Raw genomic sequence first — 24,752 nt, 5'->3', positions numbered from 1 at the left:
AAATGACTTAGGAGCAGTTATGGGTAATATTCTTTTTAAGTAGCATACCAGAGTTTAGTATACCAGTGGAAAAAAACTGAAGTGAAACTTCAAAGAAGCAAAGCAGAGATGACCCAAGCAGTCAAACTGTCCTCCTGGAAGCTATTCATTTGGAACAGATATGAAACCACAGAAGTTGGTGTTTGGCATGCTCTCCTTTTGGAACAGTGACCCATTCTTTAAAGCACTCTTGGCTCATAAATGGAAGAGTTGTTTGTCTTTTCTATTGCTGAAGCTAAACAAACCCTGAAGAAAATATGCTGTAAAATGTTGAGGCATCTGCAACACCATTTCAGGCATGCACACACAGAGACACACACATGGGTAGACTCCAAACTAAGGCAATGTATTTATTATTATGTGTGGATAATCTACAATTAGATTTGTTGTGTAGTGAGTTCATTGCGCAGGAATGAAGACGAGGCTAGTGAGTTCAGCAATGGTCATGTTTAATTGCTTGCAGGATCTGAACTGAGAACTGGGCTGCAGCCTGCAGCAATTTATAGCCTGGCCCCTAGGCGGCAGCCAATAGGTTTAAAGCAACCCATTGCCGCCTAGGGGCAGCCAATAGCAGCACTGGAACCAGGGAGTCTGAGTTGCTAGAGAGCCGTTAGCTAGCTTCAGCTTACCACGTGGTGTTACAATTGAGCCCAATACATAACACCCCTCCCCTCTTAGAACAGACAACATCATAGCAACAATTAGCAAAACAATACAAGTTACACGATTTAATATCATAGCAACAGTTAGGCAAGTTACACAATTTTATGACCAGAATGAATAGGCTTCCATTAACAGCACACTAGACAGTTAACAACATCATAGTTCCATTATTGTTTCAGTACAGCAACAAGTCAACAGTACAGACAACATTATAGTTCCTTTATTTTACAACATAATCTGCTAGATAAGTAGGAGGCTTGCGTGCCCTTGTGGAATGCCTCAGGGTTTCAGTCACTTTCTGGTCTACCACCTTACCCATCGGGCCCGGCAGACCAGTGTCCCTTAATGCACTTGAGTCAAAGGAATTAGATGCTCTCTGGCTGGCCTCTCCGGGTTGGCCCACCCCAGAGTCAGATTGTTCAGCAGAGTTGGCACAGCGGTTGTTAAAATCTAGTTGGCTTGCTCCGTCAGCGGATCCATGTTGTACTTCTGAACTCCCCTCCTCTACGCCCAATTCCTCATTGCTTATGAAGGAAGAGTCTTGATAGTCCATGTGTGGGCTGGCTTGGCTGTAAGTTTGGGGACTTTGGGAGGGACTTATGACACAGTCCTCGCTTAGTGGCCATTCTGGAAACCGTTTTCTGAGTTGATCAATGTGGTGTCTGATGACTCGCCCTCCCTCCAGCCCCACTTCATAAGAGAGGGGACCAGATGATTTGGTAATTTTACCAGGAACCCACAGATTCCCATGTCAATAGTTTCTGGCCCATACCCAATCGCCCACTTGTAGCCCTTTGGGGGTTTTGGTCGAGAGGCTTCTGCTGCCACTCTATCTGGATGCAACCTGTCCAGTTTAGTGATCAGCTGCCTCCCCCAACAAAGTTCTGTAGGACTTTTGCCTGTAGCAGTGCAGGACGTAGAATGCTGGCAAAGTAAAAAATCTGCCAGTCTGTGATGCTAGTCCCATTACTATGCATTTAAGTGACTCCTTCATGCTCCTTACCATACATTCAGCTTGACCATTAGAGGACGGGTGAAAAGGGGCAGACGTTGCATGTCTGATGAGATTTGCTAGGCATGAAACCATAACATGGCTGGACATGTGACAATTACCTTGGTTACATTGATAAGATTACTATGCAGATGGCAGAAACACAGAGGGAGACATGCGGAGCTGGCAAACACTAAAAAATCCTTCAGTGACAAGGAAGGCCTGAAATTCAGCAGCAGTGAATTGGGCCCCATTGTCTGAAACTAAGACATCTGGCAACCCATGTGTGGCAAAGAGTTTTCTCAGCACCTGGATGGTCCTAGCAGTAGTCATGTTTGCAACTGGGATTACTTCAAGCCATTTGGAGTGGCTGTCTACTACTATGAGGAAGAGCTGCCCCTGAAAGGGCCCAGCGTAGTCTATGTGAATTCTAGACCAGGGAGTGTGTGTCTCCTCCCACTTGTGAACTGGAGCGTGTGGCATTTCAGGTCTTGATTGCTGGCATGTATAACATCCATGTACCTGTGCCTCAATGTTCTTGTCTAGGCCTGGCCACCAAAGGTAGCTTCTTGCTAAAGCTTTCATTCTGGCAATGCCTGGATGGCCTTCATGTAGTGACTGTAAAACTCTATCTCTCAGTGATGAGGGAATTATGACTCTGTTCCCACATAGGATGCACCCCTTGTGAGCTGATAGCTCGTGTCTTCTAACAAACTAACTCTGGAACTCAGAGCCTGGGCTTTTATCTAACCACCCTGTGTGTACCCATGAAAGCACTCTACTAAGTGTTTTATCAGTAGCTGTTTCTGCAGCTATGTCCCCAGCGTGGAGGGAAAATTCAGGCAAGTCCTGAATAGACAGAATTCTGGCCGCAGGGGCTGGGTCTGGTTCTGTTAGTGGCAGTGGGAGTCTGCTCAGGCCATCAGCATGGCCCATTTCTTTGCCAGGTTTGTGAACCAGCTTAAATGTGCATGCAGACAGGAAAATAGACCATCTCAGCATTCTTGGGGAAAGTATGTGGGGAGTTTGTTTGTCTGTTGTGAAGAGTCCTGGCAGTGGTTTGTGGTCTGTGAAGACTGTGAAGTCCCTCCCATATAAATAGTCATGGAATTTTTTAATTCCTGCTACAATGGCTAAGGCCTCTTTGTCAATTTGAGTGTAGTTACACTCAGCAGAGGACAGTGACCTTGAATAAAATGCAATAGGGACTTGTGTTCCATTCTTTTCTAAATGACTCAAGACTGCCACCACCCCATAAGGAGATGCATCACATGCTAAACAGACTGTTTTAGACTCCCTAAAATGAGTGACAGTAGATTTAACTGACAGTAGTGCCGTTAGGTCCTGGAAACTTTTCTCATGAATGCTGGTCCATTTCCATGGAGCTTTTTTATCTAAGAGCCTGTGAAGAGGCTCTGCCAATGCGGCCTTTTTAGGCAGAAACACATGGTAGAAATTGAGGAGGCCCAAGAATGCTTGTAGCTCTCCTTTGAATTTAGGATGAAGAGCCAATTGAATGGCCTTCACTTTGGACTCAGCAGGGTGAATGCCGTTAGCATCAATTCAAAATCCCAGAAATTCAGTTGAAGAAACCCCAATACTACATTTACTCTTTTTTAATTTGAAGCCTGCTTCACACAGCCTTTGTAGGACAGCTATGAGCCTGCTGGCTAGTACCTCTGTAGATTCTCCAACAATTAGTACATCATCAAAATAAGGGCAAACACCCTTAATGCCTTTAAAGGTGCATTCCATGATTCCCTGGAAAATGCCTGGAGCAACACTAACCCCAAATTGTAAACATTTCACTTTGAAAGCCCCCCTGTGAGTCATAATCATCTGAGCTGCGGCTGTGGCCTCATCGACCGGTAATTGCTGATAGGCCTGTGCCAAATTTAACTTTGCGAAAATAGTGCCCCCTTGCAAAGAAGCTAAAATGTGGTTCACCACTGGGACAGGGTATGTGTGTTGCTTAAGGGCTTTGTTAATAGTACATTTATAGTCTGCACTTTGGCCTTGAGTGGTGTGACTATAGGAGTTTCCCACTCCCCACCATCAACTGGTTGTAAAACACCCTGTTCTACAAGCTTGTCTATTTCTGTGTCTATTTTATGTTTTATTTATTTTATTTATTTTAATTTCATGTATATCCCGCCCTTCTCCGAAGACTCAGGGCGGCTTACAAGCTTAGCAGTAGCCTTCATTCTATGTATATGCCTGCTTATTAGGGCTTTCACACACACCCCCAAGCGGCATTATTACAAAGTCAGCTTAATTGCCCCCAACAATCTGGGTCCTCATTTTACCTACCTCGGAAGGATGGAAGGCTGAGTCAACCTTGAGCCTGGTGGGATGCGAACCTGCACTAATTGCAGACAGCTGCTGTTACTTAAGGAGGCATTAGCCCACTGCTCCACCAAGGCAAAGGGGACCCTTTGAGGCTTAACCCTAATGGGGACCACACTGTGATCTAGCTTGAATGACATAGGCGGGCCTGTGTATGTTCCTAGGGCTGAATCAAATACATCTGCAAAGTCCTCGCAAACTGATGTTAGATTTGCAGCTTGTGTCCGGTTGATACCGGTTATTTGAATGCCTAAAGCATCAAACCAATTGAGTCCTATTAGACTCATTCTCTGGCCCCCTACTACTATGACATCCAGGTGCCCATAAAACCCTTTAAATTTTACAGCCATTAGCTAGCTCCAGCTTACCACGTGGTGTCACAATTGAGCCCAATACATAACAAGATTCATAGTCTAAAACTAGTGGGAATGTAATAATTCAACTCCTAACCAAGGACCTAAGAATTATTAAACTAGTGTCTAGGAATGTAGGCAATTCCAAGGAGGATTTTTTTTGTAGAACTAGAGTGTTCAGGTCAGATAAATTCAGTATTTCCAGATATCAGGGAAGTCCTTCAGATATTGCTCCAAAGGCTCCACTCAACGGTTAGTATAACAAGATTAGTTTTCTTTTTCATAGGGTTTAACTTTGATCTGAAAGTCTCAATATTTTGTAAATTTTCCAATTGTTTTTCCTCAGTCTAACAACTTCAATGAACCAGACTTTTGCCTTTTCAATAACTGTTATAACAGAAATGTTATGAACAAGATTCCAGTCTGTTTGTATTTTGAACTTCCATAAAATCTTAACCCACTCATTTTTCAAAATCTCCATGTGATGATCACAGTTGTTTTTACTATATATGACATTAATTATAATAATTATTTATTAAATGTATACAGTATGATGCCCAACTCCTAGTGATCCTGGGTGATTATCTTTTCACTTTCTTCTGCAACAAAGTTCATCTTCTGAGAGAATCAATGACCTCAGCTTTGCCTGATAGAACAGAGCAGTGTCTTGAAACCAGCTGAAAAATGACAGTGCTGTATGTTACCTTCCCAGAAATGACATTTATTGGAGGGCAAAAAGATTTATCTGAAAAAACAAGACTGATATCGTCCCCTTCCTTTTTTAAAAAGCAGATTCATTGGGGAAGAGGCAGGAGGAACAGCATTTTTACCCAGCATCCTAAGAAAGCAAAAGAAACAAATTTTGCTAAAAAGACATCTTCAACAAAATGCCTTCCCATTACATACCAGTATTTGTTTTTTGGCACAAGTAATAAATGAACACTTGATACTAACCAGTCCTACTCTGGTTGTAGAAAAAATGGATAAAAAGTCTTCCTAGCACTATGTAGAATCAGCTCTGCCCTCTTCAGAGTATTCACTGCAGCTGAAGTGGGAAACAGGAAACTCTCTCAATTTCTTCTTTGTTTATATTACCTTTTTATTTTAAAAGGTATAATCAGTCCCCTATGTATAAACCTCAGCAAGTATATAATGAGGAACAACAAAATAAAACATAATATAAAACTCTGAAGAGGATTGAAAGGCCTGGTGTCATATTCTGCACCAACTGAAAATATTGATATCATTAGCAAAACAGATTGTGGGAGAAGGGAGGGCAATAGAAACATTGGTGACCCCCTTTCCCACAAAGCCACAGGTAATGCAGTAAATGACAGGAGTGGAAACAGACTTATGATAAAGTTTGGGGTGAGTGAGGAAACAGAGAGCAAGTAGGATATCCTAGTGGATAAAATCAAGGAAGATTAAGACAAGACAGAGTCTACACACAGAGAAAACAATCCTACCATTTTATTCTCCTTGTTCTCTGTAATCAAGGATAATAATAGCAATAGCACTTAGACCTATATACAGCTTCACAGTGCTTTACAGCCCTCTCTAAATGGTTTACAGAGTCAGTATATTGCCCCCAACAATCTGGGTCCTCATTTTATCAATTTTGGAAGGATGGAAAGCTGAGTCAAATTGAGCTGGTCAGGACTGAACTGCTGGCAGTCGACAGAGTTAGCCTGCAATACTGCATTCTAACCACTGCACCACTAGGCTCAGGATTGCCTGTCAAGCATTATAGAAAACTAGTATTGTATCCTTATAGAAACTATGATCACATCACACTCTAAATTGAACTATAATGAATAAGCTACTATTGATTTGTCTTTGCCTAACACAGTAAACCAAAATCAAACAATTGAGATAGGGCGGCCGCTGAGGCACTTGACTGTGTTGTACCCTTGCGACCCCTGACCCGGCGCAGATCCCGTTGGGCTCCATGGTTTTCTGTGGAGCTCCGGGAGATGAAGCGTCGGAGACGGGGTCTAGAGAGCTGTTGGAGATCCACCCGATCCGAATCTGACCGATTGCAGTTAAGAATCTTTATAAGATCTTATCTTGCGGCAATGAGGACAGCGAAGGCTAATTACTTCGCTGCCCTCATCGCGTCCGCAGATAATCACCCGGCCACCCTGTTTAGGGTGACTTGCTCCCTTCTTAACCAGGAAGTGAGGGAGGATCCCTTGCAGGGGCGGGCTGAGGAGTTTAGTCATCATCTGATGGACAAAATCACTCAGATCCAGGCCAGGTTGGACTCTGACTGGGCGGAGTCTGATGTGGAGGAATTGGACAGTCTTGAGCATGTTATCTGGACTGAGTTCGATCCTGTTTCCCCTGATGATGTGGACAGGATGAGGAGGAGGCTGAGCTCCACCACCTGTTTGTTGGACCCGTGCCCCTCCTGGCTGGTTTATGCAGCTCGGGAGGAGACACGAGGCTGGTTCCAGGCAGCAATAACTGCTTTCTTGAAGGAGGGTGTCTTCCCCGCCTCCCTGAAGGAGGCAGTGGTGAGACCCCTGCTCAAGAAGCCTGCCCTGGACCCGGCTGTTTTAAATAACTATCGTCCGGTCTCCAACCTTCGCTTTCTGGCGAAGGTTCTTGAGAGTGTGGTGGCACATCAGCTTCCTCTGTTCCTGGATGAAACTGATTATCTGGACCCGTACCAATCGGGTTTCAGGCCTGAGCACAGCACAGAGACGGCATTGGTCGTGCTGGTGAATGATCTCTGGAAGGCTCAGGACAGGGGTTGTTCCTCTGTCCTAGTCCTATTAGATCTCTCAGCGGCTTTCGATACCATCGACCATGGTATCCTACTGCTGTTGTGACTCAGGGCCAGCCTGTGGGTCCGACAGCCGGCTCCGATGTATCGGATGACTCAGATGAGGGGGAGGAGGGAAACGAACCGGCTGATGATGGTTTGGAGGCTTTGCAGAGCCCTCAGCCGGGGACCTCTTCTCAGCTGCGTGAGCCCGAGAGTGCGGAGGAAGATGACCCACAGCTGGCCCTGTTCAAGGACGCCCGACGCAGGAGGCAGTCGGGCAGGAACAAACAAAGAAAGGCTGTGGGACTCCTCGGGAGGAGGCACAGGGAGACCACGCCCTGAGCTCTCTATAAAAGGAGTGTTTGGGGAGGGGCTGGTTGCTGAAAGCAACTTTTCCGCTTGAGAAGACAAGCTCTAGTGTTTTTGTTAACTGCGTAATTAAATCTTGGCAGATGCCTTTTAGCCTTGGACGCTCTCCAGTCTCTTCTTTCTGAATAGGGGTTTGCCTTACTACAAGGCCAGAAGAGGGCTGGTTCAGAACAACTGCGGTGTCTCAGGGGTTTGGGAGTGGGAGGCACTGTTTTGCGGTGGTTCTCCTCCTATCTCCTGGGCCTCTCACAGTCGGTGTTGACGGGAGGGCAGAGGTCCGCCCCGAGGTCTCTCGTTTGTGGAGTTCCTCAGGGGTTGGTTCTCTCGCCCCTCCTGTTCAACATCTATATGAAGCCGCTGGGCGAGATCATTCGTGGTTTTCGGGTGGGGTATCATCAGTACGCTGATGATACCCAACTTTTTTTCTCCACCCCGAACCAACCCAGCGATGCCCTCGCCGTGATGGCCCGTTGCCTGGAAGCGGTCCGGGTTTGGATGAGGAGAAACAGGCTTTGTCTCAATCCTGCCAAGACTGAGTGGCTGTGCATACCGGCATCTCGGGTCAACCAGACTATTCCATCTCTAACGATGGGGGGTGAGGTGTTACCCCCCGTTGATAGGGCTCGCAACTTGGGCATCCTCATGGATTCATGGCTCAATTTTGAAGATCATGTAGGAGCCGTGACCAGGGGGGCTTTTGCCCAGGTTCACCTGGTGCGCCAGTTGCGACCCTACCTGCCCTACGCACAGTCACTCATGCACTCGTGACCTCCTGTTTAGACTACTGCAACGCTCTCTACATGGGGCTACCCTTGAGGACCACCTGGAGGCTTCAGCTGGTGCAGAATGCGGCTACGCGAGTCGTGATGGGGGTCCCCCGATACTCCCATGTAACACCTCTACTCCGCAAGCTGCATTGGCTTCCGGTTGCCCTTCGGGTGAGATTCAAGGTGCTGGTGATGACCTATAAAGCCCTAAATGGCGAGGGTCCGGGATATATGAGGGAACACCTGCTGCCAGCATCAAGCTCCCTTCGTCCAGTGTGCTCCCACAGGGAGGGTCTTCTCAGGGTGCCACCGGTTAAAGATTGCTGGCGGGTAACACCCAGGGGTAGGGCCTTCTCAGTGGGCATGCCTGCCCTTTGGAACCAGCTGCCCGTGGAGCTTAGGACTGCCCCCGACCTCCGTTCATTCCACCGGGACCTGAAGACCTGGCTCTTCGAGCTCTCTGGCCCAGGCTCAGAATTTTTAATTTTTAATTTTAACTGGGGTTTTTATTTTCTTTCAGGGTTTCATTTAATCTTTTTTAATTGTCTTAACTTTTGTATGGATTTTCTTTTAAATACCCTGTAAACCACCCTGAGTCCTTTGGGGAAGGGCGGTATATAAATCTAAAGAAAGAAAGAAAGAAAGAAAGAAAGAAAGAAAGAAAGAAAGAAAGAAAGAAAGAAAGAAAGAAAGAAAGAAAGAAAGAAAGAAAGAAAGAAAGAAAGAAAGAAAGAAAGAAAGCAAATCATCCAAAGCTAACTTCCTAAATTGAAAGCCAGCTCTTCTGTTTTGTATCCTTTGGTTGGATAACTGCAGGCTGTTGAGGTGAATCTGACACAGCAAAAACATGTCTTCAGATTCTCACACTGCTGGCAATATCTGAAAATAGCTTTGTCCCTGAGTACAGCAGATTCAACCCAACCATCTAATCCTTAATTTGACTAAAGTTATTAATCCATGTTTGGGGATTTCATATATCCCACTCATCGTATGAGCTAGTTTTACACATTTTCATAATATGTCATGCTGCAATGTGGTTGACTAATCTGACTAGTCTGTATTTCAGTGTGCTGTACAAATCCAATGAGACCATGTGCAAAAAGGTCAAAGGAATAACATCTTTATTTTAAATAAAGCATAGCTTGTCCCATTCTGGTGGAGTCCAGTCAAGATAGTTTAGTCAAATTAAAGAAAACGAAGACAGCTAAATCAGGCAAAGACAGATCAAAATGGTAAATTCCCATTGTAGACCATTTCAGTCAAATGTATCAATAAAAATCGAGATGGATTTTTTTTCATGCGTATACAGCAGCTTAAAACAGGAACATAAACTCTCAACTACCCATTTTTTGAAGAAAGGTCCCCAGCCTTGTCACCTTTTAGAGTCTTCCGTTGCATCATGGTTCAGATTTTTTTTTAAAAGTGAATACCTAACAGAGAGATTTAGGAAGGATGGGAAGTATCTTCTCAAAGATATAGTTCTCACCAATTTTGAAATCTCTACTCAGCAATCTTTACCTTTTCCATAAAGAAATCCTTAATTTGAGTTATATAGTTGTCATGGTCGCCAGCATTGGGGGGGGGCAGGGGGAGCTTGAAATGCAAGTATTTCAACTATTTCTATAAGGAACACACAGCTCCAGGACTTCTCCTTTTTAAAATTTCTGTACCCTCTAATACAACTTAAACCTCACTGTCTTACATTGTTAAGCCCCCTTTAGTAACATTTAAAGTAGTCACAGTGGCACATTTAGTATCATATTACAAAAGCAACTTCTAAATCAAATAATCAGGCTTCCATCTTGGCAGGATTATGTATTAATCACTAGCTTCTCACCTGATACTCCAAATGAGAACATAGATCCTATGGATTAATTAGTAAATTGATTGGGTTTAAACGGAAAGGAATAGAGAGGAAATAAATCCACCCTACATTGTTATGCATCCTGTTAAGTATTCTCTGTGCTTGCTTTTGCTGTCTGCTACTAACTCTTTGCATTGTTTATTGGCATTCTCCTTCACCCACACCAATCTTGGTTGTTGTTCCAGCTGGTTACATTATCTTTAGTTGGTATGCAGTTTTTCAATAATAGTCTTGAGTCATTTATCTGTACAGTTGGTTCAAAAACACCCCATCGAGCCTTCATCCCTCTCATTCTCTCATTGGCTGAGGTCCAACTTCTCCACTTTCTCTCCATATTTCTTGTTTTTCAGCGAAACATGTTTGGGCTTCACTGCAGGTGACTTCTCTAATGTTCTTATTCTTTATATCTGCTTTCTAAAGCAGAAGGACCCAGGATATATGTCTATCATATCTGGACTGTAAAACCATGGACAGCCACTAGACAGCAGTACAGAGATAAAGAAAACTCTCAGCTCTCAGCTGCCACTTATTAGTTATCTGGATTTTTATTTCCACATATATAGCACTTTCAGTTCTCATAACTAATAGTGTTTTCATGGTAAGAGTTTCTTTTTTGATTACCCTATAACCGTGGTGGCGAACCTATGGCACGCATGCCACAGGTGGCACGCAGAGACCTCTCTGTGGGCACGGGTGCCACCGCCCAAGTCCTAGGCCTTCAGCTGGGTTTTATAAAACCTTTTCACTTTAGGCCTCTGCCACCGTGTGCAAAAAAAAAAAGGTTCAATCAATCAATCAATTTCAACTTCTTGCGGGAAAAACGAAGATCTTGCAAAGTTGGAATTGACTGATTGAACTTTTTAGTCCCACTCAGTCTGCTGTTACCACTGCAGCCACACCCACCCAATGGGCCACACCCACCCAATGGGCCACACCCACCCAATGGGCCACGCCTACCCGGCACCCAACGGATGATACATAAGTGGGTTTTGGGTTGCAGTTTGGGCACTCGGTCTCTAAAAGGTTTGCCATCACTGCCCTATAATATTTAGAGACCAGTTTGGTATAGTGGTTAAGCATCAGGCTAGAAACTGGGTAACTATGAGTTCTCATCCCACTTTAGACAAAGCAGGCTAGGTGATTTTTGGCTAGTTATTCTCAACAGCCTAAAAAATAGGCATGAGCAAAACCACTTCTGAAATATTACCAAGACAACTGCAGGGAATTGTCCAGGAAGACATCAGAAACTTCAGTTCTGACTTGAAGACCTCAAATATCATATGAAATTCTCCCTTTATTTGCACTCCAGGGTTTCCTCAAAAGATGAGATTAGAGACACTTTTGAAAACAAAGCTTATTTTTAGCAAATGTTATTTGAATGGTAAAAATAGACTTATTAAATCAAACAAAGCAAAAGTACCATCTAGACACAGGCATCGAAAAGAAGAACTTCCCAAAACATGGTAAAAGATTTTTCTTGACTGTAAAGTCCCAGAGCCTTGGTGGAGCAGTGGGCTAATGCCTCCTTAAGTAACACCAGCTGCCTGCAATTAGTGCAGGTTCGAGTCCCACCAGGCTCAAGGTTGACTCAGCCTTCCATCCTTCCGAGGTAGGTAAAATGAGGACCCAGATTGTTCGGGGCAATAAGCTGACTTTGTAATAATGCCGCTTGGGTGTGTGTGTGAAAGCCCTAATAAGCAGGCATATACATAGAATGAAGGCTACTGCTAAGCTTGTAAGCCACCCTGAGTCTTCGGAGAAGGGTGGGATATAAATGGAATTAAAATAAAAAAAATAAAAAAAATAAATAGGTGCTTTTTAAAGAGGCAATTGGACTTTCTTGTTTTTCTTTGAAGACGTTTCACTTCTCATCCAAGAAGCTTCTTCACCTCTGACTGGATGGAGGGGGAATGGAAGGATTTATACTCCTTGGAGACAGCTGGTCATTTGCATCCTTATATAGAGTTGTTGAAGACCTTGGAGTTTATCTGGTTCCTCAAAGTCACCTGTGTAGTGCAAATGAGTGTGGAACCTTCTTGGAACTGCTGAAAGGACTGTGTGATAGACTGGAAATAGATAATGGTGTATTCCTCCCCTCTGTTGAGAGACGGCTGTTCAGTTTTGATCTAGATGGCCTCTTTGACACTTCTTTCAAACTAGCAGTCCTCTTTGTCCAAAATGCAGACTTTGCCATCTTCAAAAGAGTGGCCTTTGTCTTTTAAATGCAGATGGACTCCTGAATCTTGTCCTGATGGGTTTGTTCTCCTATGTTGTGCCATGGATTTATATAGTGGTCATTCTCTTTCGCCAATGTACAGATCTGCACATGGCACACTGCATTGTATTGCATATACCATGTTGCTCGGTTTGTGTCTGGGTGTTTTATCCTTGGGGTGGACAAGCTTCTGTCTTAGTGTATTTCTGGGTTTAAAATGTGCACGTATGTTGTGTTGGCTGAAGATCCTCCTGAGCTTTTCAGATATTCCTACAACATATGGAAGGACAACATTGCTTCATTTATTGTTCTCTTCTTTGTCTGTTATGGAGGAGCTCCTGCTGGGTCTTTTTGGGGATTTGATGAAGCCCATTTGGGATAGCCAGACGTTCTAAAGGCTTTCTTGATATGTTTTAGTTCTTTTTCTTTTCCATCTTTGCTAGTAGGCAGGCCTTCAGCTTGGTGGTGTAGGGTTCTGATAACTTCCCCGTCAACAGAGGGGGTGGGATACATCATCTATCTCCTTTCAGCAGTTCCAAGAAGACTCCACCCATTTGCACTACTCAGGTGACCCTGAGGACACAGATAAACCTCCAAGGGGCATCAACGACTCTCTTAAAAAATGCAAATGACTAGTTGTTCGCGAGGAATATAAATCCTTCCATTCCCCACCATCCAATCAAAGACCTGAAGAAACTTGTTGATAAGAAGTGAAACATCTTCCAAGAAAAACAAGCCAGTTGCCTCTCGGAAAAAGCACCTTTGGGACAACCATGACCTGGATGACTGAGAATCTCCAAAGACATTTGACCATAAAGCATCACAGAAACAGGAAGAATTAAGTGGTTGAGGACGTGATCTAAAATTCTTGAGCCATTATGTCTTATGTAAAGACCATACCCATCATGATAGAATTAGATATGAACTAAGGTGTCAGTATTTATTTCTCTTACATTTGATCTTTTAAAACCTCAACCCAGGAATTTTTTATTTTCCATTAGGGGAGAAGTACTAACACAGGCTTAGTTTACATTCTAAGAAAGCTTCATCAAGACAGCTGAATTCTCCCTAACACTGGAAGAATTAAAGATTCGGCCCCCTTCTTTCCTTCCTTCTTTGAATCAATGCTTCATGACTAGAAGAATCTTTGTAAATCCAATAATTACCTACCAGCATTCACTTTACAGGTATTGATTGCTTTTTCTGTTAATTTATAAAGTAGGAAAAATCCATAGAAATGTTTGCAGACATTCCTTGATTTTTTTAATTTTACATTAAGATCTAATTATGTAATACATCCAGTAATTCATGCAAAGATATTTTTGTTCTGTTCCCTATTATTGTTACTGGATTTGGCTCTATTGTTCTCCAGCCTTTTGGCCATCCAGTGGCTGATCAAATGCATCCAGAAAGCTCACAAACAACATGTAAGAGAAGTAATCATCATCCTGTCTTTGCCTTGTATAATATATAGGGCTTGCTGCCTTCAAGTCCTGGGATAGTGGAAAGTAAGAGTCAATTTCTATTTTCTGCATTAATTCACATGTTCACAAATACCCAAATAACCGATCAATGATATTATTTTTAGTGTTATTCTGAGCAGAACCATATCACAGCCAATGGAGGGTAAGGGGGGAAACATGGCAGAAGATGATGGAAGTAAAGTGAATTGTAAAGTGATAAGTTCTAGCTTACATATTGCTTTTCTCTGGAGATTTCTATTTTGCATACTAAAACCTAAATCCTGAACATATGTACTCAGTATGTTGCAGTTATTTCCATAAAACTGTAATTCAGGCCACTTTGTACAGGACTGGAGCCATCATTAATATTCTAAGGTTTTCTTCATTTGTTTACTTTTCATTTCCAAGACTCCCTTCATATCAAGCGTTGCAGAAAATATCCAAATGGAAACAGCCCGAGAAAGAACTGATGGGAAACATTCACCATAGAATTTTTGTGGGCACTTTTGATGCAAGTGCAAGAGTCTAAGAGAAAAGTTTACATAGCCATAATACAGGTGTAACAGTTAAGGTGTTGGATAAGGACTGGGGAGACTAGAGTGAGTCTCTCCTCTATCAAGACCTGCTAACTTTGGGCCAGTCCCAGCGTCTCAGCATAACCTATCTAACAAAGTTATTGCTGTGAGGATCAAATGAGCGAAATTCTAATATATGTCACCTTGATATATACATCTAACATAAAGGTAAAGGCAAAGGTTCCCCCGCACATGTGTGCTAGTCGTTTCCAACTCTAGGGGCCGGTGCTCATCTCCGTTTCAAAGCCGAAGAGCCAGTGCTTGTCCGAGGACGTCTCTGTGGTCATGTGGCCAGCATGACTAGATGCCAAAGGCGCACGGAATAATGTTACCTTCCCACCGTAGTGGTCCCTATTTTTCTACTTGCATTTTTACATGCTTTCAAACTGCTAGGTTGGCAGAAGCTGGGACGAGTAACAGGCGCTCACTCTGTTACGCGGCACTCGGGATTCGACCCGCTAAACTGCCGACCTTCTGATCGACAAGCTAAGCGTCCTAACCCACTGAGCCACCACGTCCCTGTCACATCTAACATATATATATATATATATATATATATATATATATATATATATATATATATATATATATATATATATACATATACATATACATATACATACATATACATACATATACATATATATATACATATATACATACATATATACATATATACATATATACATACATATATACATATATACAGATACAGATACAGATACAGATACACACACACACACACACACACACACACACAAACACACATATATATATATATATGTGTGTGTGTGTGTGTGTGTGTGTGTGTGTGTGTGTGTGTATCTGTATCTGTATCTGTATCTGTATATATGTATATATGTATGTGTATATATATATATATATATATATATATATATATATATATATATATATATATATATAACAATAAAAAAGATGTTTAGAACCAGGTCAGAAGTATTTTTAGCTGAATTCTAAAATGATTTTGGACACATTGTGACTGTCTCAGAGGCAAAAAGTTCTGTTATTGTTAGTGTTACCCTTAGCATTTGTATTATTTCTAGATCAATCTCAAAGAACTATCATGAGTCAGCTTTCCTCAAATAAACATCAAATTGCAATATACTATTTCAGTAAAATAACTGTATGAATGTTTTAAAATTGCAGATCATTTCACAATTGAGTCAAGCACTTGTTTAAAAAGAGTTCTTGAGACTTTAATCAATTCTTGAACATGCTAGCTAATTGTGAGATAACATAATTATCTTTTAATTTTTAAAATACAACTTGTAATGGTAAAACAAGCTTTCCTAGCCTGGTGGGTCTCCAAATACACTGGGACTTTCAATCTGGCTATGAATTCTGGCACATCTGGAGGGAGTCAGTTTGCGGGAAACTGGAGAATTAAAGCTTGCAGACAAAATAGATACTCTACTACTGATTAATAATTTCTCCATTAATACAGGAAACAAGATTGCCATCTGATATATTATCAAAATTACCCTGAGATTGCTAAATAAAACAATTCCAATGATTTCATAGGAAAATTAATCAACATCAGACTTGCCAATAAAACAATTTAGGATATAAAGCATATATAGGCAATGCAATACCCGACCACATCTAGCCACAATTGCTTGTTTCCACAATTCTGAATCAGGAAACACAAAAGCTGTAGTGTAGCCCATGAATCAAACTTAACCTACTTAATAAAACAAAGGGAACACTTAAAACCTATGTTAAACTCCTTCCCCATAAAATTCTGACCTCAACCATATGTGCAAGACAACTTTACCCACTTGGCATTGTAATTCTGTGCAGCACATCCTTATTCTTTTCTGATTATGAGGTGCATCTCTCACCACCCATAATGTTCCCCATCTGGATGGAAGAAAACCTAAATATAACATTTTCAGTTCAGAAGGCAAGAAATTGAAGGCAAAAAGCCTGCAGTGAGATAAATATAGGAATAAAACCAAAAATTATATTTTGTTGTTCTGTTTGGAGTTGAATAGCCCAATATCCTTTTCGTGTGAGAATTTCCCCCTTCATGTTTCTTTGCTCAAACCTTCAAAGCACATTGCAAACTTTATCCTGTGTAAATGTCTGTGGAGATTCTCAATTATCCAGGTCATGGTTGTCCAAAAGGTACTTGTTCAAAAGGCAGCTGGACTTTTTTTGTTTTTTTCCCTTGTAAATGTCTTGCTTCTCATCCAAGAAGCTTCTTCAGTTCTACTGAAGGAATCTCCTTCTGGATGAGAAGCAAAATGTTTTCAAGTGGGGGGGGGGGAGAAACAGTTGCCTTTTGAAAAAGTGCCTTTGGTACATTATCCTATGTAGAAAACTTTTAACTTACCTCAGGTCAAGTCCTACTCATCTAAGATCCACAGCAGAAGATCACCTTATTATGAAAAGCTTTGTGGCTATGAGGAGAGATAAATCCTGTATATTTTGTCTTTATCAGTTGAGAGAACTAGATGAATTCTATGTGTACATTAGCCTCTATGACAGGATAAAGCCTGCCAAAGTTCAGATTAATGGGTGCAGAATTTAGATTATCTTCCAAGATGAGCTTTATGTAAAATGGCAGGATAGGTTACAATTATTTGTAATATTTAGTATAATTGAACCAAACTTACAGAAAGTACAACAGGTGATTTGTACAGCTGATGATGAACTAAGGCAAAGGCATGATTTACCCAAAATGAGATCCTGTATGGCAAGCTTTAGTATTTGTGGTGCAATGGTTAGAATGCAGTATTGCAGGCTAATTCTGTTGACTGCCAGCAGTTTAATTCTCACTGGCTCAAGACTGACTCAGCCTTCCATCCTTCCAAAGTCAGTAAAATGAGGAGCCAGATTGTTGGGGGCAATATGCTGACTCTGCAAACGGCTTAGAGATGGCTGTAAAGCACTGTGAAGCAGTACACAAGTCTAAGTGCTATTGCTATTTGTCTAAGCAGGCGGAGAAAGGACTACTTGTGAATTGTGTCCAAACTAGCCTTTTAACTTATCTCATGAGAGGCAATACATGAAGCGCAAGTTGGAAGATGACCTCTGAAGATACCAGGGCTATTGCAAAACAGTGCTCCAACTGCTTTCTTTCTTGAAAAGACACCGATTCATAGAAACATTTTCAGCAAAAGCAGCATTTCTAGATTTCTCATTCAGCTTCTACATGTAGATTCACACTGCTTGCTAGGACTCTACCCCAATCTGTATGTTTCTTTGTAAAATAAGTGAGATCATAGAAATGCCTTACCAAGGTAAAACAAATGCACAGAAAGGAAAATATTGCTTTAATAGTTACAGAATAGCAAGGGTTAGAATGAAAACCTGCTGCACATGTTTCTCATTGGGGCTGATATGCACTATTTCAATCAAGCATAAATAGGCTAGCAAAATATCTCATTTTCCCAGACACAAAATATTATCCTGTGAGTCCCAGGAAAATATGATTTTCCTGCATCAGACACAAAATTTGAGGGGGACGGGGCTGAATTCCTCTGCAGCAGCTGAACAGCTGTGCATCTATAATAACAGTAAAATTATTGTCTGGAAAAGCCCCCACAAACCACAATCATGTGTTTGGCTGAAGAAAGTAGGAAACTGGTCATTTTAAGTATGATATAAAGAATCCTCCTTAAAATCTTCTGGGAACACAGTAGTACATCTAGATGTATCTTTTTCTACCTTGATTTCTTATCCTAACAGAACAGAAGAACATTTATGATTGCATTTGTTTTGGGTCTGAGGATCACGTTGTGCAACGCATTGCAATAACAAATAACAGGAAGATTATTCCCTGCCCCCAAATTTCCTCAAATCCAATTATAAAACAAGAGACAACAAGTGAAAACAGATGGATGCAAAGAAATAAATATGCAATAAAGCACAGCATATTAAGCAATGGTTTCCACACAGCAGCTGCTTTGCTCAGAAATCCTGCATATTTTCCTTTTCTCTCCCTTTCCCTCTCTCCTTTCCTCTCCTCTCTTTCATTCTCTTGAAATGCATGCCAAAAGATATGAAATATTTCCATGTGTTTTCCATCAAAAAACACTATAAGGAAAAGTCATTGAATATTAACAAAATATTGCTCTTACAAAGCTGTTTTTTTTTCTGAGCAGCCTTAATAGATGCATTGCACATTAACAGTATTAGCAATATCCTTTTGTGTGCCAACAGTCTTCTCTGTAATATTGAAGAGCAATAAATGCTGCAAAAATTCCAGCCCAAGTGTGACTCACTAAATACAGGCTTAGTTCAGATGTAACATTAAGCCATACTTCAGTGCTAAGCAAACAAGCTTGTTAAAATCTTAGATTTGAGCACCTTCACCTCTCCTCTCTTCCTCCTGCATATGGTAGAGAAGAAAAAAGCAAGCAGCCATGTCACTATTTAAAATTTAAACTAATCAAAATTATTATAGCTTTATTAAACCATCTACTAGCCATGCTGGCTGGGAATACTGAGAACAATATTTGTAATAAGCCATAATAGTGTCAAATTGATGGCAGACATATCATGAAGCCATCACGCAAATGAAATTATGTAATAAGAACCATATCTCACACAAGAACATAAGTTATGGAAACCTTGGTGTTCTTTGAGGTTGTTTGTTTGCTTGCAGACATTTAGTTACACAGCTAAATAATATCAGTGTTGGTGAGTGTGGGATTTGCCCCGTATATACACAGGAAATTTCCCTGCCAGTTTTAGTTAAAGCTAAGAAGGAAACAAAAAGACCAGAATACCATCACCCAGAGAATCAGGGATTAACACCAACCAAACAATCAAGCAGAAAGCAATATCCTAATCAAGGATCTACAAGGAGAAAACCACTGGTGGGATTCAGCCAGTTTGCACCATTTTGGTGGAACCGGTAGCTAATGTTTTGTTGCCCAGGTCCAGAATGGACTTACGGTAGGGGCATCCACACAAAGAACCAGTTGTTCACATATTTGAATCCCACCACTGGAGAAAATCACACACCCCATAAATAAATAATTGGGTGGGGGAGAGAGAAAGGTTTGTCACCATAAAAGTACGCTATACTATACCATCCAAAGAGACTGGCAATATAAGTTGCATGATTTAGCAAGACAAAATGAGTGCACATAATCATCAGCTTCTCACAAGACTCATCCAAACTCCATTGAATAATCTGGCTGCATCTTTGGTGTACAAAGCTGAGATGGAGGCTTAACCTGGCAAATGTGCTACAAGCAGTGCTACTGGGCTGCAAATATCCAAATGGTCAGTAGATGGCAACAAAAAGACACCGATATAACCACCCAGATTCTTACAGCTCTGATTTGGTAGCATTAACTTCATCACAGGAAGAAGTCTTGGTTTTGGAGATATTGCCAAATTAAATTGAATCTCTAATTGCTTCGTTTTACAATGGTGCTTTTAAAAATATATCTTCTTCTCCTTCTCCTTCTTCAGTGTTTTTTTATTTACTTAGGACTACCAGGTATGGCATGCAAAAATCCAGATGCCCTCTTTTCCATTATTTAATGGTCATCTACATTTTCTGTTAGCCTAAATTTTAGAATTGCCTTCTTCTGTGTTGTTAGAATGGCAATCAAAACAGGTGGCCAATCAAGGCCTATTAGTGATAAAATCCAGGGCGGGATTATTGTCTTCTTTTTCTGTAGAGCCTGACCTGAAATATTGGCTCACTCTGGGTGAAAGAGAGAAAACTAAATCAACACCTGCCTGCTTTTTTATCTCTCTGGGCCTTGCTTTTCCTTGACCTTATTTCCCTGTTCTTTAAGCTGATGCCTGGTAATGCTTAAAAGTCAAGTTTGTTAAGTAAATAACAGTTCTGCGGGTGATTCAAGCAAGGAAAAACCCCACTGTGCTGCCACATGGAAACAGCCGGACTCTCACTTTTTAGCTGATCTAAACCCAACCTGTTTTCCAGCATCCCTAGCAAATGATAGGTTGGTTGCCTTTTTGTAAACACTGCTTGGGTTTCTTTCTGTGGCAACTGCCATGTTAAGGCTTGCAGTTTCATGATGGACAAGTGTGTTTCAAAGATCCATATTCCCAATGGTTGTAAAATATATAAAGAAGGGGGGAATAGGGTCCCACAGTCAAAGTGCTGCTAAATTTCATCTCGTTTATTTAGCTTTAATTATTTGTTATCGTTGCATGTTCAGAATCTGTAGGGAACTTTTTTTCCTTTATAGAACTTTCTTCATACAAATCATCACATGAAATTCACCCAAGCATGGATTATTAAATAAAACTATATGAGCTTGCACAACAGACTAGGCTAAAATTGATGGCTTACAAGTTAGATGATAAAATGTAGCAGCTTTCATCTATCTTTGTATCACCACATTTATAAGTTGTTGAATCTGTAAGACTCATAGCAACTGTTGGCCATGTTTAGGCTGTTTGCAAAGGGTGGGAATTTAGAACACTGTGGACAGTGCATTTCTATGGACAGATCCAAGTGGATCTTGGGGAGCAGGCAAGGAAACCTGGCAGCTAATCTTTTATTGGATATGCCTTCTTCATCTTTACTTTTTCATTTTTAATAATCCCTAGAGAATTCACCAGTTATTTGGAGTAAGATATCATCAACATGCTGATAATACTTGCTAATATATCCTTTGCCCTGTTTCTGTTTGTGTGTCAGTTTTAAAAGCAATATAGACAAATGTCCAGATAGAGTATTTATTTTTAAGAAATAGAGTGACAGAAAAGTTTCATGAGGACATAGGTGAGCGAAGTCAGCTCCCCAGAGAAGGAAATATTAAAAGGGCAGAAAAATATATTTCCTAAAAAGAAATTGAAGAACCAGGAAAGCAGGCTCAGTTTTCTTAATAGTCTCAGGACTCCTTCCCCCCAACAGAAAACCAGTTCTATAGACGTGCAAATGTGAGCCATCAAGAAGGTTGGAGCCAGGAGCTTAGGTAGACGAAGGCTTAACATTTACTGGTACATACTCCAGCCCCAGGGAAGTAGGGGCTGGGATATACAACCAGCAAGATTCCTAGAAGGGCACACCTGGAGTCAGGACACACAGGAAATAGCCCCAAACAGGAACCAGAAATAACTCCAAACAATAGAGTTCAGGGGGCATAAAAACCCACTACCCACATGTGGTCAGTCCTTTTTTTCTGTTGGATCCATCTTCCTGTCTGGCTTTCTTCTGCAATAAACTGTAACCCTCTTCCCAAAGCAGTTGCCATGTTTGTTCCCCGCTTGGAGGAACCATGATAAAGACAATTCCTACAATTTGGCACCCCAGATGGGACCCCAAGCTAACCTCTCCAATGGACTGAGACTGGTAAGCCCATCCTCCCGGCAGCAGACCCCTTTGTGTCTGTGGATGGGTTTCCCAGGCCCTTCCCACTTGGAGCCAGGATAGTAAAGGGAGTTTGGGGTTTGAGCTCAAGGGCTGCTTTGGAAAGAAGGTGAAGGTGAGTATCTCTAAATTTTAACTTTAAAGCCCAGGGGAGTGAAAGAAATGTGTGTACGTTTCTGTGTTTGTAAGTAAGAAGACCTTTTTGGCCAGAGCGCAGGACTTTTTGTTAGGGAAAAGGGAAAGGCTGTATGGAAATGGAATGAAATGAGAGAATTGGATTTGGGGCAACCAGCTGGTAAGGCCCTGTAAGCACAGCCCACCTATAGGAAGGGCCTGTACTAATGCAAAAAGCATAGGTCTTCCCAGACTTCTCCTAAGTCTGAAAACTGACAGGCAGTGGTATGAGAAGGAGGCCGGGTACCTGTTGCAGCAGGTCCTCCCCAGACACTTTTTTTTGTCTGAAAAGTGACGGCAAGACGTTCTCTAGGTAGAAAGGGGCCATACTCTGTTTAGGGAACTGGAGTCTTCCTGGGTAAATTTTTTTAGTGCCCAAAAACTGACAGGCGAGGTGGCAGGGATAGTGTTGCTAAGAGTGGCTGGGAAGTGCCACTGGGGGTGGTTGGGAAATGCCGCTAGGCAGCCGACTAAGCCAATTAAACCCCACATTGTAAGGAGAACATGGTTAGCTGTAGTTCGAGGGTGGGAATTAGGACACCCATTGGAGATTTGCTCGAGGTGTGGGGCGAGAGGCAAGTGCCCGTCCTGCATGGTATGAAAAGGAAGCGAGCAGGACAAATTTGTGAGAAATGGGCTTTGCTCGGGTTTTGCTGGGAAACCAATTTGCTAAATAAAGGTACTCAAAGAGAAAATAAGAAATAGCGATTCTCTCTCTCTCTCTCTCTCTGCAACCACGTGGCATGTTTAAGATGTGCCTTCCCTAATTTTGAGTAAATGGCGGGAATGACTAGGATGTGTAAAACTAAGACTTCTGTTTCCTTTTCTGTTCTCTTGTCTTTGTGTGTATATGTGTGTCAAAGTCTTTGTGTGTGAAGTAAATGTGACTGTTAACTGTCTCTAATCCAAAGAGAAAAGAATTTTTAAATTCTGCTAGAAATTCTGCTTAAAATAAGCTACCAAAAAGAAAATACCCTCACTCTATCTGTCTGGCCAAACAGAGTGAAGAAAAATGTGTTTGTTTGTTTGTTTGTCTTCTCCCTTTCTCTATGTACTCTTAAGAACAGCCCAAAGTTAGCAGGAGGGAATGTTTTAAGTTCATCTGCTAGAAAAGTTTCACTCTTGCATTTAATAAGAATGATAAAGTTGGAAGGTACCTTGGAGGTCATCTAATCCAACCCCCTGCTCAGGCAGGAAACCCTATACCAACTTTATCAAATGCCTTACTGAAGCCCAAGTAAATTATATCTACAGCACTCCTCTGCTCCACTAGTTTTGTCACTTGGTCAAAGAATGCAATAAGGTTTGTCTGGCATGATCTGTTTTTGACAAACCCATGTTGGCTTTTAGTAATGACTTTGTTCGCCTCTAGGTGTTCGTTTATTTGTTGTCTGATTATCTTTTCCAGAATCTTCCCAGGTATTGAGGTCAGGCTGATAGGTCTTTAGTTTCCTGGATCTATTTTTTTTCTTTCCTTTTTTTTAAAGATGGGAACTACATCAGCTCTTTTCCAGTCCTCTGGTAGTTCCCCAGTGCTCCAGGATCTTTGAAAAATATAGTTCAGTGGTTCTGAGATCATATCTGCCAGTTCCTTGAGAACCTTGGGGTGCAATGCATCTGGTCCTGGTAATTTGAACTCGTCTAGGCTGGATAGGTGCTCACTTGCCATTTTCTTGCCTATCTCAATTTGTGTTTCTAATCTATTTTTTATTGTATTGTTTTTGATAGGTTGGACTGTTGTTTTTTTTTTCATTTCCCTTTGTGTAAAGACAGATTAAAATAATAATGAGTTAAATAGTTCTGCTTTCTCCCTGTTGCTTGTCACCTTCTTGCTCAATCATTTCTTAATTTTTTTCTTTTTTTACATGTTGAAATTAGTTTTTGGGTTGGTTTTTTTTTTGTTATTTTTGACTTTGGTCACAAGCCTTAGTTCATTTTGAGCCTTAACTTTCCTCACTTCATCTTTGCAGGCTTGGACTATTTGCTGATATTCTGCTTTAGTTATGTGCCCCTTTCCACTTTTTATGGTTGTCTTTTTATCTTTCAATTTATCAGAGAATTCTTTATGCAGCCATGCTAATATCTTTTGAGAGCTGTTATTTTTCTTTGTTGGTATTGTGCTAGACTCTACTTTGACTATGTTCTATTGCTTGTGCTTCCTACATACCTTAGTTAGCTGACTAGCAAAAGGTTCGTCTATTTCCTCTGTTTGGTTGGGTGGCCTATAGTATACACCTATGGCAATGTCATTTTTTTCCTTTTTATATTGACCCAAATGCATTCAAGAGTTTTCATCATTGTTGTGCTCTATTTCTGTACAGATGTAGTCATTTCTTATAGAGAGAGAAACTCCACCTCTTTTATTTGGTCTGTTTCCTTTAAATGATTCCATTTGTGGGTTTCATCCCACCAGATTTCCATAATGGCAACATTATCATATCTGCCCTCATTTACCTGAATTTCTAGTTCAACCTGTTTATTGTTCATACTCTGTGCATTGATGTACAGACATTTGAGTCCTTTATAACTGACCCTGTGTTTTGTTAGCTGCGAAGTCGTGTCCGACCCATCGCGACCCTATGGACAACATTCCTCCAGGCCTTCCTGTCCTCTACCATCTTCTGGAGTCCATTTAAGCTCACGCCTACTGCTTCAGTGACTCCATCCAGCCACCTCATTCTCTGTCGTCCCCTTCTTCTATTGCCCTCAATCTTTCCCAGCATTAGGCTCTTCTCCAGTGAGTCCTTCCTTCTCATTAGGTGGCCAAAGTATTTGAGTTTTAGCTTCAGGATCTGGCCTTCTAAAGAGCAGTCAGGATTGATCTCCTCTAGGACTG

At 41.5% G+C, this 24,752-nt stretch overlaps 1 long non-coding RNA gene across 1 annotated transcript in view; it reads right to left on the bottom strand.

Annotated features, from left to right (window-relative positions):
* The window catches only part of LOC310643939, a 747,427-nt gene extending 722,898 nt beyond the window's left edge, over positions 1–24,529 (bottom strand). The window contains exon 1 of the long non-coding RNA XR_014493191.1: positions 24,449–24,529. This is a non-coding gene — a long non-coding RNA (uncharacterized lncRNA). The remainder of the gene's footprint in view (positions 1–24,448) is intronic.
* Positions 24,530–24,752: the final 223 nt, after the last annotated feature.

This window comes from Vipera ursinii, assembly GCF_947247035.1.
Source record: "Vipera ursinii genome assembly, chromosome: 1".
In the NCBI taxonomy this organism is placed as follows: Eukaryota; Metazoa; Chordata; class Lepidosauria; order Squamata; family Viperidae; genus Vipera; species Vipera ursinii.
The sequence above is the reverse complement of the archived record's forward strand: the minus strand, read 5'-3'. Positions and strand labels throughout refer to the sequence as shown.